The sequence below is a fragment of the Gordionus sp. m RMFG-2023 genome, chromosome 2 (genome assembly GCF_954871325.1).
Source record: "Gordionus sp. m RMFG-2023 chromosome 2, tfGorSpeb1-WG-v2, whole genome shotgun sequence".
Taxonomy (NCBI): Eukaryota; Metazoa; Nematomorpha; class Gordioida; order Chordodea; family Parachordodidae; genus Gordionus; species Gordionus sp. m RMFG-2023.
Window position 1 is genome coordinate 49,306,923 of NC_088776.1, and position 14,045 is coordinate 49,320,967.

Consider the following 14,045-nt stretch of genomic DNA (forward strand, 5'->3'; position numbering starts at 1 on the left):
AAGGGGTCTGTGTTAGATGCAAATGTATTGGATGCTTAACTTTGTCTTGGAGTAATTGACTTCTAATCCGTATTCATAGCAATTATCGTTGTAATTCAGATATCGAGGGTTAAGGGTATATTCTTATTTGAAGGATTTATTCAGAATATCATTATAACATTAAATAACATAGGTGATAGAATGCAACCTTGTTTCAGCCCTCTGTTGGCCTTAAATGGTTGTGATTTTAGGTTTCAGATGTTGTGGTACCACGTTATGATTGTCGTATATTATTTTTATTAGCGAAATCAGATGTTTATCTATTCCTATGCCTCCAGTAAGGACCAGATTTTATGCTGTATAATGGAGTCAAAGGCTTGACTTAAATCAATCATTAGGGCAAATACCCGGGACTTATGCATTCTAGCTTTCTCCAGAATAACCTTAAGCGCTATGGTTAGTTCCATCGTGTTTCTACCCTTCCTATACGATGTGATGTCGTTTGAGAGGTTCCTATCGATGATTGGTTTGATCCTGACTGCTATAATATACGCAATGATTATCATTGAATATACGTGAACATTTTTAGGGTAACTGGGATCAGTGCAATCCCATTGTAGCCCTTCAGGCTAGTCGGGTTCTTATTTTTGGGGAAATTCAGTATTATCGAGGTCATCAATTCCTCTGGTATATTGCCCGTATTCCATATCTCATTAAAGAGGAGAAGCAGTAGATTAAACTTAGATCAGCATCTATCTTCCAGAGTTCCGCAAAGATCCCATCGATTCCGGCAGCTTTATGGGTTTTTAGTCTTTTAATGGCATTGATTATATCTATTTTGTTCGTTCCGATTGGGTGGTTGGAAAGGATAATCACACGTTGGTTTGGGCCACCTCGTTCTGTAAAGATTCATGTAATTATCTGTCCATATAGCTAATTGTTCCTGGGGTCCTTTATAATTTTATTGTTTTCAATGTGTAATCTTGGTAGAGGATTGGATTTAAAGGTAATGAGTAATTTGAGAGATTGGAAAGCCTTGTAAATATTATTGTTATCAAAATTATATTGTATGGATCTAGATAAGTTGGCAATAGATCTATTGTCTGCTCTTATGCAGTGAGTTATGAATCTTCTGTGGTGTATAGTATATTGGTTATAGGGGATGTTTGTTGTTAAATTTTCAATAATTTTGTATTGTTGAAGGGGAGAGCCACTCTTCACGTTTAATTGGTGGTCTTAAGCAGAAGTCATACAGCTTGATAAATTTAGTTTCATATCTTTCCAGGTTATATTAGGGTTGATCATGCCATTTAGGGTGTTTCTTCATGTTGTTAGCTTTGTGATGCACTCTTCTCTTATATCCGGATCGTTCAGCTGCCAAGTCTTTCCTAGCATTAAGGTGGTTCTGTTGATCACGGTTCGGAAAAATGCTATTGTTTATCCTTATCTCCCATCCTAGTGGATAATGGTCTGTAAATAAAGTGAAGTTTAATTTGCTGACGACTTTATGTCTTTCAACCACTTGAAGATATTGGTGGAAATTACAAAGAAATCAATTTGTGAGTAGTGCCAAAGGAGGGACTTCTGTAGGTCATGGTGTGATGACTAGGATGATTGAAGAAGGTATTTCCTATTTTCAAATTGAAGTGTTCACAGATTTCTATTAATTTCTTGCCATTAGTGTTCGTACTTTGTACTAGTGTGGCGTTCCCGACACAGGTAGAATTGTTAGGCCTTCCGACCAAGGCATTGAAATCGCCTGCTAATATAATACTATCTCGATGAGGCAGTTCTTTTAAGATATTTTCCAGCTCAATGTAAAATACTTTATCCTTGTGCGATGCATAAATGTTGAAGAACTTTCTTGTAACCTATATTCAAGGTAAGGCAGCAAATGCGACTGGAAATTAGATTAAAGCTTACAAATTTAATTAGCTTGTTATGGATTAAAATTGTCACACCTACCAATACGTGTTTAGCATTCGAGCTGCAGTATAAGGTGTATCTTAAGAGATTTCATACCTCCGTTTCTTTCAGATGAGTTTCTTGTAAAAAGGAGGATATCGTACCGTTGATCATTTATAGTTTGCTTAAGAGTAGTCAATTTGTCACTTGGCGATCTTATATTTAAAGAAATCATCCTAATACTATGGTCATTCATTGTAAAAAAATATTTATTAAGATTATCGTGAGATTCTCTATCTGACAGAGAATCTGCCTTATAAGAATAGAGAACACACACGATGATAAATTGAATATACAAGTGTTATAAAAAATTATAAAAAAAGAAATAGATTCTATCGAGATATATATTTAATTCAATAATTATAATGGTACCAACTACTTTTTATTTAAAATGTGTTTGAGAGTATATAATATTTTTTCAAAAAGACGAAAGGTTTTTATCAAAATTTTAACTTTAGTTTTGTATTGAATGTCAATCAAAATATTAAGTCATTTGTGATAACAAAATTATATAGCTTGTTCTGTTAAAAGGTAATCAAATCGTATAAAAATATGTTTATTTACATTAAAAAAATGAATAAATATAATAATGAAATTTAGGTCTTATCCTTTAAAAATATTTATGAAAAAGGCATAATTAAAATCCGAGGAGGAGGGTCTTTTGTTGTTCCCACTCTTCCCATTTGATTTATAGAAATTAGATGAATAAATTAGATAATTTTTTTTGTAGGATTTTTGCCGGATAACATTAGTGATCTGCATCGGGCCTAATTTTTTAAGCCCGGCCCGGGTCGTAATTTTTTTTAAAAAGTTTTGCCGACCCGGTCCGAACCCGAATTTTTTTTAAAAAAAATTTACCAGCCCGGCCCGGCCTGAATTTATTTAAATATATAAATTAATTTTTATAATTACTCAAAATATAAGATATATGTTATATAGGGTCTAGTTTCTATAAATAAAATAAAATATTTTTATTTTACATAAATAACTCAACATAAAATTTGATAAATTTAATATGTTTAAAAAAATTTCAAGGCCCAACCGAACCCTGCCCGAATCTTCATAAAATATATAAGGCCAGACCCAGATCGAACCCGATTTTTTTTAAAAAAATAGGCCGGGCCCCTAATTATGCAGATCTCTAGATAAAATGTTTTTAAAATAATGTTGGGTTTTTATTTTATTAGATATTTTTTTGGAAAAATCTCAATTATAACCCATTACATAATGAAATAGTACATTTTCCTTTTAAATTACAATTCAAATTCTAGTCTTTTATCTTTAGAATTAACTTTCTTAGACTTTTTATTAATCTTACTTGAATTTTTTTAAAATTGCTATTGTAAAGTTTTTCCTACATTAGAATATTTTGAGGGCAGTTTTGACAAAGCCACTTCTACCATAACTAAGGCTATTGTTTTTAGAATAGAAAATTTTGATTTTATTTTATCACTTTGTACTTTGGATAAAATTGGGCATTTGCTTACCATTTCGGAGTAGGATTTGCAATATATATCAAATTCAATTGACAATTGCCTGATTAATTTGAGAAATATAATTTAAATTATTGTTATAAAATATTTAATTCTAATAGATAGATAATAACACTGAATTTGTGAATGTTAATGCACAAGACAGTGACGAGGCGTCATGTTTACTACTAGGGAAGCAATCAAAAATTTTTTTATTTTATTTATTAGTCTAACCATAAAAAATTAAGATTTATAAATAAGCAGAATTCGTCTTTGTTTTTGAGTAAAATGATCAAGTACTGAATTATAAAAGTTATTACTAGATTTTAAATTTTTCAATAATTTTTTTTCAATAGAAATCAAAGCTAGATTCTATAATCGATTTTGACTCATTCTGTTTCTACAATAAGATTTGATTATTTTTAAAGATGAAAACCCCCGTTTTGCACTTGCTGTTGTTGCAGCAAAAGTTAAAATGAATTTGCATAATTTAAAAAACTCTTTAAAACTTTTCATCAAATCGGTATTAATTAAAAATTCAAGTATTTCATAAACATTTTTTCTTTCTAAATTCATCATCACGAAACACTACCTTTAATTCGGTTTCCAGCTTATGTAAGTCGAAAAATTGAGAATAAGTGTCATTTAAATTGTATAATAAATATTTTGGGAAATTTTGATTAAATATTTGAAATTTACTAATATCTAACAATTCGACGAATTTGATATTTTTTAATGTATCAAACCGAAAATCAATTTCATTGATTATAGTATCTATTATTTTAATTATCAAATTTTTATAAAATTCTCTTGTATTAGGCAATCCGGATCTATTATGTTTTTTATCTAAATTGTCTTCATATTTTCCTTTACATTTAAATTTCTCCAAAAAATATCAAAGTTTTCTAAGTTAGATTTAACTGAATTTCTGAAATCGTTAATACTTTTAAGACAATATGACACATCGTTAATTTTAGTTTGAAGTATATCAAATAATAAATCAGATTCTGGAAAAACTTCTTGAAAAAAATATAACAAAATTAGAAAATTTGCATCATTTAATATATTTAAATAGCCACGAGATGTTATTAGAACATCATTATCCCAAACAATATCAGATTCTTCATCAATCATACTTTCAAAAAAAACGACTAGATCCTTCAAATAATTGAAAACTGTTTGAACCAGCCGACCATTGTATTCCCATCTTGTTGGGGCTACTCGTGGTAATCTTTTTTTAACATATTTATCAAATTCTGCTGTACGCTTAGATAATGTACTAAAAAAACTGGCTAAACCAGATAAAGTTGCAAAAAAAACCTTACATTCTTTAATTTTGCTGCAAGATTTTGATAATATAAGATTTAACTTGTGGGCAAAACAATAAATATCAAGTGCAGAAGGATTGACGTCTCTAATTTTTGCTTGCAGTCCATGTGAATTACTTGACATAACAGCTGCGCCATCATAACTTTGACCTATCAATATTTTCATAATTTTCTTATCATTCAAAAATTGAATGACAAATTTTGATAAAGAATTAGCATCACGATGCATTGTAACATCAAAGAATTCAATAAATCTTTCATATAATGTCCCGTTATTTAAAACATATCGAAGAACTACAGCTAGTTGGGATTTATTATTTATATCAATTGTTTCATCTAATATTATTGTTATAAATTCCGTTAATTCCAATTCATCTAATATTTTTTGGTGTAAGACATATGAAATGGAATTAATTAAATCATTTTGGATATCACTTGATAGCCAATAAAAGTTGTACTATTTTCTAAATGATGTTTTAATAGCAAATTTTCTTCTGCGAGCAAATAAATTAATTCAATATAATTTCCTCTATTTACTGAATTAGGTGATTCATCATCACCACGGAATGCGAGCTGCTGAACTCCAAGAAAACATATAGAATTGATTAAAATTTTCAATATTTCTCTATTTGATTTAACTTTCGAATTATGCTGTTCGATTGATATATTGCGCATCGAATCTATCATATTTTCAATACGAATTTTGCCAAATGTTTTTAATTGAATCATCGACTGCAAATGAACTGTTGATTCTTCATGTCGTTTAACTGCCTTTGAAAAATTATTCATATCCGAAAATCCTCTATCATTCCAAACATATTTTTCCTTTGGGAATAATAAGCATGACCAACAATATAGAGAATTAGAAAATTCACATCCAGTGAGCCATTCATATTTATCATATTTATCGATAGAAAAATTACGAATGCAAGATTTTATTTCTTTTTTTAAATTTCTTAAAATTGGCTTTGGTCTTCCTTTTTCAATAATTAATTTTTTGGTATCAAAATTTCTTGAGCTAAATGATAATATTAATAAATTTTCAATAATACAATTACAATTAGGGCTGGGAACCAATAGTAAAAACCCAATATTAACAAAATATTGTATTGGTATTGGGTCTAAAATATTGGTATTGTATTAAACAATATTTTCTATTTCTTGTATTGGTATTGCTATTGGTATTGGTTTATATTGGTAACTATTGGTTATATTGGTATTGTTTTAAATTCAAATTACTAATTAAAAGAATAGAAATAGTGATTATAAAACCCTTAATTTCTAATTTTAAATAAACATGGGAAAAAAAATCATAATACCATAAAATCAGAGCTAAGAACCAACTCAAAATTTTACTGAATTCAAATTCTTTTTTTAAAATAGGAATTTATTAGGTGATGTGAATATAAAAAATTATGATTTAATCATGTATTTTTTGTATCAACAATAATAAACGTATTGATTTTGAACCATTTTATTTATCACAAAGAACATAGCAAAATAAGTAAACTAAAAATGTAACATAACTGTCTATTTATACAAAATATAATGCAAAAGAATGATATAATTTTAATATAATAAGAGGAAATATTTTTATGTATTTAAGATGAATCTTGCATGCGCATCAACTTTTTAGGCACAGGCAAGCTTGTATAGTATGCTCATCTAGTGAACAACGTTGGTCTGTTATAACATACCGTCCTTCTGAAAAAGCTCTTTCAGAGCTAGATGAGGTGGCCGGAATTGCTAGATAATCTCTGGCAATTTTTGATAATACTGGATATCTATTTTTATTTAATTTCCACCAATCTAATGGATTTGTATCATTGGAAATTGTGGCTTCATCTACGTATTTACTTATTTCTAAGTTGTTATTATTATGAGGTTTCACCTGATAAATTTTGTCATAAAAGGACAATTTTTTGTTATTTTGTGCTTCATTTGTAAGTTCCGCTGAATTGTTATTATTTATTTTATAAATATTGTATTCATTAGTAAGATATCCAATAAGAGTTTACATATTATTATGCTTTAATAAATGACTTGATAGTTTAAATCTTGGGTCAATCATTGTTGAAATAATAAATAGGTGTTTATTAAAATTATAATATTTATTAAGTTTTGTTAAGGCAGCTAAAGAAGCTGTCTTTAAAATAGCATTAGGATTATTATTATAACTCTCCACATGCTCAAAAATACTGGAATATAGAGGAATAATTGTTGAAATTGTTGGAGTATTAGCACATGAGGCCATCTCTGTAGCAAAATTAAATGGTTCCAGAAATTCTCGGTATATTTCTATATTATTCCAGGCTAAGGCACTAATATAATTTTCTTGATTGGTATTTTGTAAATGATTGGTATATGTTGTCAAATAGGGTTTGAGCAATATTGCTCTTTCAAGCATTTGGTATGTTGAATTCCAACGTGGTGGTATATCCAAAATTGGGTGAGGAAATTTTAAGTGTGGATTTTTTTCAAGATATATTTTTTCGAGTTTATTATTAGATATAGAAAGTTTAAAAATTTTTAAAAATTTCTTATTTTTTTTAAAGTTGTATTTAAGGGTTCCAATGCAGCCATGACAGCCAAATGTATAATATGGCAAAAGCATTTGCACACATTATCAAAATTATCTTTTTGTTTTAAAATTTTTAGAAATGCTAAATTATTACTTGCATTGTCTAATGTAATGCAAAAAAAATCAATTTCAAATTTTACTTTTAATACAGAATTAAAAATATTAATAGAATTATGTGCTGATTTAAAAGGAATAAAATTTAATAAATGATTATTTAATTAAAAATCATTATCAATATTATGAATTGTTATGCCCACAAAGGGTATTTTATTTGGAGAGGACCAAATGTCCATTGTTAAGGAAAATTTAGATGTAATGTTAGAAAGTACAGATTTTAAATTGATAAAAGAACTATGATAATGTTTCATAATTTCTATTTTTAGTGTTTTTCTAGAAACTAATGTTAGTGAAGGGTTACAATAAGCTATTAAATTTTTAAAAGTGATATCCTCAACTATTGAAAAGGCTAAATTATTTTGAATTAAAAAGTTTATAATTAAATTATTTAAATTAGCTTTATTATTTATATTATTAAGTAAAAATGATTTTATTGTCTTAATTTTTTTACTGCCAATATTTATTTGCTCACATTTCTTATATAATGTTGGGTGGATGGATATAAGATGTATCCATAATCCTGAGGTTCCAAAATTGAGAAGTGATATTTTTTTTTTACATTTATTACAAATTGCCTTTTTTTTATTATCACAAGTAGTATAAAATTCCCAGATTTTTGCTGAATTTCGTCTTTTATTAGATATTGATAATTCTTTTTGTTCATTATCGCTATTATTATTAGTACCAACAGCATCTATATTTATTAACTCTATTTGGTCTTCATTTATTATAATATCCTAAATAAATAGATAAAATTGATAGATATCATGTAAAAAATTTACTTCCATAATAAAAATAAACTATAATTATAAATAACAGAAATATTGATATCACAGTAGTATTTGGAAGAAATAACAGATGTAATCAGTTTTTGCAATGAAAGTAAAAAAAATACCACGATATAATTATCCACGATAAACCTAAATAATTATGATTTTTAATATTGGTATTGGTATTGGTTAAAATTGTATATAAACAATATATCAAAACCAATATATTTAGGTAATTGGTATTGGTTGTAAAAGCAATACCAATATTTAAATATATATTGGTTTATATTGGTATTGGTATTGGTATTGTAAACCAATATTATATTGGTATTGGTCCCACCCCTAATTACAATTATTAAACATTAATTTAAAGAAAAAAATTTTTTTTTAAAAAAAGTAAGAAAAAAAATTTATTTTTCTTTTATAAAAGAATAAGCAATTTTTTATTTGCTTCCCCAATGCTTATTTTTTAATCGTAAAATTAAACAATATCATAACATGATTTTCTATTTATTTATTGAAAAATAAGCAATATTAGATTTGATTCCCTCTTGTATATTTTTTTAACGTAATAAAAAAATTACACCAAAAAAATATCGTATGAATCATGATTTATTAGTATATTTATTATAGGAAAATAAGCAATATTAAATTTGCTTCCATCATTTTTTAACATAGTAAATATAATAGTAAATTTTTTTACGTAGTAAAAATAATAGTAAATTTTTGAACGTAGTAAAAATAATAGTAAATTTTTGAACGTAGTAAAAATAATAGTAAATTTTTTAACGTAAATTTTTATCGTAGTAAAATATTATAAATCTTTTTAACGTTATAAAAAATATATTAATTATTTTAAGGAAGTAATTTTTTTTTTTAGCATAGTATAAAGATTATATTAAGTTTATCTAAGAATTTTGTAAAAAAATTTTTGCTTCTATGGACGTTTCGTCCCTGGCACAAGATATATGACGGGGAAAAATTCGAGACTTCAAACATTACAATCCAAAAAGGAGATATATATTTTCATTATTAAATATAATATTTTATTGAAGCTATAAAACCAGTTTATACTGCACTTGATATTTGATCATTATACGGCTTAATGGAAGATTCAATGATGAATCGATTAAATTTTTATCACACATCATTTTTTACATCAAAGTGAATGGCGGAAAAAACATTCGTTAAGGATGATATTGAGTATATCTGTGGGAATTTTATCATTTAAATTCAAGTCAAGTTTTTGAAAAAATGTCTATGTTTCGAAATATTTATTTTATGATTACATATAACCTGGAGGTTTAAGAATCTTAAGATTTGTCACATTCTGAAAATTATTAATTTATTTTATTAAAATATTTATATTAATACATTATTTAGCTTCTTCCTCTTCATATGGTGGTGATTCTGAGACTTATGACTGAGACTGGAATTCGTTTATTTAACCTTATCGTTTACCTTAAAATTTCTCTGCTTTCCTTAATTTATCAATTTTATATAAATATATATTAACTACTCATGTACTGGCAAACGGGTATCAAATAATTAACTGTTTTTATCGGAGGGGGTATTTTCAGAGGGTATTCTGCTTCCATTGCTCAGTAAGTGTAGGGGCCACGGAAAGGATATCCAATTTAGTGCCTAGTTTGAAAATATTTCTAACAATATAATATATGTATTATATTAAATAAAACTTATTCAAAGAATTTACTCATTTTTTTTTTAAAAAAATACATAAATATTATAAAATATTTCTCACTATTAAAACTAATTAATATGAAGATTTGGCTGAAAGCAAAACTCTTTTTATTGGGCAAGAGATATTTAAAAATTATAATTTTACGCCTTCATTTATATAACATCAGAAAATTTTTATTATTATATTTACTTTAAACTTAATTTTTTCGTACCAATCGTGGCTAGTAGTTTCAATTGTTAATTTTTTGTTACAAGTATAATCACTATCTTTACGTGCAAAAATTATTTGATCAGAAAATTACAGATAACAAAAATAACATCAGATACATTTTGTGACCTCTTACGAGTCAAAATGTTTGTGAATCATTTTATTGCGCAATGAAATTTGATTTATTTATTACAACCCCCCCCCCCCCCCCTCCCCTTTATACTATGTTGAAATTTAGATTGACATAATTTAAATAAAAACTGAATTTCAACTTTATAGGAAATTGTATAAGAAAGATTATGTAATTTACAAAATCGAGTTTGAACGCATATAATATATAAATGGGAGAATTATTTATTAAAAAAAATCATACTTTGGAGGCACCCTTAGTTTGTTAAAACTGAAATATCTTTAGTATAACTATTAGCATTTCCTTCTTTCAAAAATATAAATAATTAATATGAAAATTAATGAACCCAATAAGTTTAATATATAATTATCATATATCCTTATTTCTCTTCCCTATATATTTTTTATCTTCGCCAAAAGCTAATAACTTTCATATTTATTATAAGTAATATTTTATTTTAAAAAATTTGTTTTATAGATTATCACATTTTGATTGGTACCGTTTTCATAAAAAAAATTAAAATATACCAAAATACACTGGTCAATTCCAGTTCTAGCTTTGAATCAAATTTGTAATATATAAAGATTAAAAGAGAATAATAATGCATATTATCAAATCATAGAAGTATAGAAATATACCTATTTATAACTTTTTATTATTTATATTATAATAGCAATGGCAGAAGTAACACAGTAATAATATAACCTACACAATATTAATTATATAGGTCAAAAGGTGAATTCATATGTAATAATTCTATGGTTCCAATAATTAATCATTATTAATAATAATGAAGGGGATGAGGAGGGGTTAAAAAAGAATTTGCCATTTTATATAATGAAATATTTTATAATAATTTGATAGTTGCAATTTTTTTCTTCTTCTTTAAATTTTTTTCTTAAAAAAAGATAACATTTTTTTTCAAAAAGATGAAAAACTAGGTGTATATTTCGTGAATCAATATTGATTGATCTATCAAATAACATGTTGTTTTTTATTTTAAAAAAAAGTGAAACTTCTTAAGATGCAAACATTTTAACAGAAAACAAAATCAACCCACATCGATTTTCAATATCGTGTAATCTATTGGAGATCTAAAATTCAATTTATTATTCATAAAAAATGTAAAATTTTTTATAACTTCAAAAAAAAACGTAAAATTTGAAGATGAAACCGGGAAAACATTATTCGTATAGAAAACAAATCATTCCGCTAATAATAATATGCACCGTAATTAGCGTTATATCGAAAGAAATTTGGCTTTATTTCATGACAAATTTTCAAGACTATGAATTATCGGCAACCATCAGATCAAAATTTAGCAAAAACACCGAAAATGTGCAAATTAAGTTTTGGCCACGCACACTCGAGAAAGACAATAATATTGATAAAAATATTAAAAGTGCTAAAGTTCTAGAAAATATTTTTTATAAATACGATACGGGTGGAATTTTGGAGAATGGATCAATAAGGGGAGACTCTAAGGATGAATACGTATCCTTCGATGAATTTGAGTACCGGGAAAAGGAGATGGAACTTTACAAAAAATATATAAAAAGTATTGATGCAGATGATTTCCATACATCCATGAAATTCAGGAAATGGGGTCATCATTGTGTACTACCCATCCTAGAACCATTTCACCCCAGCATAAAATCCAAGATAAAGATATACCGAGGCGATTCGGAATACCCGTGCAAAACGACAAAAACTAAGTTTGTTCTATTCGATGATGGCATATTAAAGGTAAAAGAGAGTAGATGACAAATTTTTTTTAAAATGCTTTATTTCAACCAAGCTCTGTTAAGGTTCATGTGTATTTTTTAACTTAAATTTTTTTATTTTCATTTAATTACAATGATTAGAAAAAAAAAAAATTTTAAAAATGCGGTTAATGTTAAAACTACTCACTGTCATGGTAATGTTGTTAAACATCACAATATTTTCTAGAGTATCATTCAAATTATTTGTTATTTCTTCCTTGATGGGATCAGGAAGATCAGGTCCATTTTCTTCTCCCGTAAAAAAATTAAACTTTGAATTTATCTGGAAGGGGGGGGGGAGTGTAAGTTATATCAAAATAGTTTAAGCAAAAAAATTGACTTGAAAAAAATTGGCATAAGCTTAGGCTCGAATTTTTAAGAACTGGTCCCCCGTTCTTCCATGAGTTCAATGTTGATTCGACATAAATTTGAAGCTCAAAATAAGGTAATTGTAGGAGTTTTTGAACTTGTGCAAATTCTAACTGTATTGCTGAATTGAAAATTCAGGTATGCAAAGGAAAGGACAAATTTTATACATTCCTTATTTACTCAAAAAGGAGGACAATGAGATGTTGATTAATAACAATCCGCGATTGCGAATAACCTGCGATAAAAACAGACAAGAAATGTCCGTGAATTTAATTTTTATATAAGTCACATATTTTTTAATATAGTTTTATAAGGTGCAATTTCTTTATAAAAATCTATACAGCTTTATTATAAAGGAGAAAAATCTTAGGAATATTTAGAAAAAATTTTAATTAAGAAGAATACTTTTTTGTCTTATAGTTTAGGGAATTACAAGTTATAAATTTAAGAAAACCTTTTATATATTTTAAAAATATTTTAATAGACACGTCGCCAATCTGAGATCATGAGACATATTACTTAATGATGTTCGTTTGGGAAAAGGTTATTTGTTATAGTACAATATTCTATTGCTCTCGGCTTAATATGAGGCCTAAGTTGTTTGGTAGAATCGTTTATATTTAACCCGCATCAAAATGTATATATGTTTTTGATGTTGGCTACTAGCTCGTAAAATTCATAAATAGAACAGCCTAGTTACAAAAGTTCCACCCGGTTAACTACCTTCATTTGCTCTGTGAGATCCTGTTAATTATAAGATTAGAATAGCATCTCCTTTACCATACTGAAATGGTGTAACTACAGTGGGTAAAGCTAATACGCTATCCCCTGTTTAAATTCTCTCCCTCCCCCCATATGAGAAGATGCAAATTTTTTAAAGTATCTTATATTTCCTTTGAATTACATTTTTTTACATTATGAAATGTATATGATATGTTTATACTTTGTTATAAAATAGTTGACATATTTGTCGCCTTTTTACAAATCAGTATTGAATTATTTTAACGCTAAAAATTCAGAGGCGAATTAAATGTGGGGTTTATAGAATTACTGCTGGCTATTCATCAGTATATATACTTATTGTTACCAATTAACTATTATTTTGGACTAAAACTCTATTCTATGCGAACTAGTTTTTATCAAGAAAAAAAAAGAGTGTCGATTGATGTAATCAAAGCTTTGCTTAAATATACATTTATGTTTTGATTGATAGTCTCACCTATAAAGTGTAATTGTCATGGATAATTTTTCACTTATGCAAGATGCAACTATACGCAGTTCTTCAAGAACAATCAGGATGGAAAGCTTTTGATTATGCTCAGCTTCAAATTTCAGTACCTAAATGAATCTTATACTTATAATAAAGTGTAATCGTCATGGAGATTTTTCACTTATGAAACTCTATACAGTTCTTTAAAAGCAATCAGGATGGTAAGCTTTTAATTGCGTTCGACTTCAAATTCCTGTATTTCTAACACTGACTATCCAAATTAATTTTATACTTCAATTCATCGCCATGACACTCTGATCCATTGCAAAATTAAGATGTTTATTTACCCGGTTTAGTCTTTTATTTTATCGAAGGGCTATCAAGTATGGCGCTTCATCTCATAGAATAGAATGTATCTAAAGAAAACTATACTCACAGAGACTTGTGATCCT